This window comes from Camelina sativa, chromosome 6 (genome assembly GCF_000633955.1).
Source record: "Camelina sativa cultivar DH55 chromosome 6, Cs, whole genome shotgun sequence".
Classification (NCBI taxonomy): Eukaryota; Viridiplantae; Streptophyta; class Magnoliopsida; order Brassicales; family Brassicaceae; genus Camelina; species Camelina sativa.
In genome coordinates, this window is record NC_025690.1 from 23,669,595 (window position 1) to 23,672,757 (window position 3,163).

Below are 3,163 nucleotides of genomic sequence, written 5' to 3' on the forward strand. Positions count from 1 at the left end.
AAAAAAAAAAAAAAACAAAACAAAAGCAAGAAAACAGAGTATTTCTAAACTTTGACGAACATGTCAGGAGATGATACAAAGAAAGAACCGGCGTTGATTTCATCTTACCTGATTCAACCCGGTGAACACAACGGCCAGATTTTAACCGCAGTGTTGTTGAATGGAGAGAACTATGAGCGATGGTCGAAGCTCATGATGAACGCTCTCCGTACAAAAAGAAAACTGGGCTTCATTGATGGAACCATGCAGCGACCTACAGATGGAAGCGAGGATGCAGAACGGTGGGATATGGCGAATTCATTGATCATCGGCTGGATCATGGCAAGTATAGATGAAAAATTGCGTTCATCTATCTCTATTGTTGATGATGTTTCTGTCATGTGGGAGAACATCAAAACACGATTCTTGGTGAATGATGGAACTCGTGAACATCAACTTCATGAGGATATACTTAAGACCAAACAGGACGGACAATCCGTGGAAGAATACTACGGCAAATTGAAGATGCTGTGGGATGACCTTGCTGCGTTTGATAGTGGTTTTTCCTGCTGTTGCAAGAAATCAACCTGTACTTCGATGGTGAAGTTTAACAAGAAACAAGAAGCTATTCACATTCATCAATTCCTGATGGGTTTAGATGGTCGAAAGTTTGGAACTACTCGTTCAAATTTGCTAGCACGCTTACCTGACCTCAACATAGGGCAAGTGTACTCGCAAATTGTACAAGAAGAACGTCATCTTACAGTGACAAAGGAAGACGAGATGCCCACTACAGCGATTGGCTTGTCGGTTAACGTCTCCAAACAGTCTCTTTTGTGCACTCACTGTGGTCGTGTTGGCCATGAAAAACAACAGTGTTTTAAACTTGTTGGTTATCCCGATTGGTGGCCTGATCAAACAACTTCCAACAAAGGAACCGGCGTTGGTTCTGGTCGTGGGAAGAACTCATCACGCGGACGAGACAAAGGACGTGGTTCCCAAGCGGTTGCTAATCAAGTCACAACAACACCTCCTGCTGGCATCCCATCTCTAACATCGGCTCAATGGACCTCTCTAGCTAGTTTCCTTGAGAGTAAAAAGGAATCCTCTGGTGAAAAACTCTCTGGTAAGACTGAAAAACTCATTCTTTATGGTACGCATAGTCGTTATGATTTGATCATCGACTCCGGTGCTAGTCATCATATGACTGGTGACATTAACTTGCTAAGTGAGCTTACTTCCATTGTTGCGTGCCCTATCAAACTACCGGATAATGGTCTCACTTGGGCTACACATCAAGGCACCTTAAACCTTGGTGGCAAGATGATTCTACGACGAGTGCTCTATGCTCCTGAACTTCATATTACTCTAATCTTCGTCTCTCAACTACTTGATGACATTGCTAGCTCTGTGTTATTTACCAAAGAATTTTGTTTGATTCAGGGCCAAACTTCAAGGACTTTGATTGGTGCGGGTGAAGCACGGGACGGGGTTTATCATCTTGCTGGTGCTGTTATTCCTCAAGCATGCCGGATTGGGAAGCTAGATGATCGTGCTTTGTGGCACAAGCGAATGGGGCATCCTTCGTCTCAAGTTCTCACTTTACTATCGGGTTTTGGCAATTTTTCTACTGGTGTTAGTAACTTAGAAGCAAGTTGTGATATTTGTTGTCGAGCAAAACAGACTCGTTTCTCGTTTTCTGAAAGTTCTAATAAAGCTGATGATTTATTTAGTTTGATTCACTGTGATGTTTGGGGTCCGTATCAAACGAAATCTACTTGTGGTTCTACATACTTCCTTACCATTGTTGATGATTTTTCTCGTGCCGTGTGGACACAATTGTTGCGTGAGAAATCTGCAGTCACCACTGTAGTTAAGAATTTTGTCTCATGGGTTGAAAGACAATTTGGGAAGAAGGTTAAGACAGTTCGTTCGGATAATGGTACTGAGTTCTTACCCTTGCGTTCGTATTTCGCTGAACATGGTATAACTCATCACACATCATGTGTTTATACACCACAACAAAATGGACGGGTGGAGCGAAAACATAGACATATACTCAACATTGCACGAGCTCTGTTATTCCAATCGCATCTTCCTATCAAGTATTGGGGAGAAAGTATTCAGGCTGCCTGTTTCCTGATCAATCGGACGCCTTCTCTGCTTCTTAATGGCAAGTCTCCGTATGAACTTTTATACCAACGACCTCCTGATTACTCTACTCTTTGCATTTTTGGTTGTCTCTGTTATGCAACTAGAATGCCTAAAGTCGGAGATAAGTTTGCAGAAAGGAGTTCTCGTTGTGTATTTCTTGGTTACCCTTTTGGTAAGAAGGGGTGGCTTGTCCTTGATCTCAAGACACAGGCTGTATTTGTTTCAAGAGATGTTCAGTTCTACGAGAATGTTTTTCCGTTTGAGGCCTCACATCCTTCTCCGTCCAGTGATATGTTTGGTCGTCAAAACACTACGGTGCTTTCTCATGAGCCGTGTCTTGTTGATGTTCCGGCGGAGGACGTTGTGCTTGAGGGGGAGTCTACTTCTCCTTCTCCTGCTCCTATGCCACCTCCACCGTCGGTATTGCCTTCTACGGAACCGTCAGTAGTACCTGATACGGATCCGTCTTTGCCTGCTACTGTCCCCGAACAACATGAACCACTGCCTGTTGCAGATGAAGCACTTGGTCGTGGTCACCGTGTAAAAAGACCGTCCACACGTCTTGAACCGTATGTCACCAACACAGCCATCGTCAATGATAAACCTCCTCCCTCCGTTTCTCCTACTCTATCAAAGTCCTCAAGTAAGTGTCTCTATCCGTTGTCAGCTTTTATGACTCTTGATAGATTCTCTGTTTCGCACAAAGCTTTTTTGGCTGTTGTTGATCTCTATACAGAACCCCGGACTTTTAAAGAGGCAATGAAACATGAGCATTGGCGTTTGTCTTCCAAGGCTGAGATTACCGCTTTGGAACAACTTCGAACGTGGGATGTCACGGATTTACCTCCTGGTAAACGTGCCATTGATTGCAAATGGGTTTTTAAAGTTAAATTGCGCTCTGATGGCACCTTAGAACGACACAAATCCCGTTTGGTTGTCTGTGGCAATCGACAAAAAGAAGGCTCCGACTACGACGAAACCTTTGCTCCGGTTGTCAAGATGACTACTATGCGTGTCTTCCTCAAGTGTG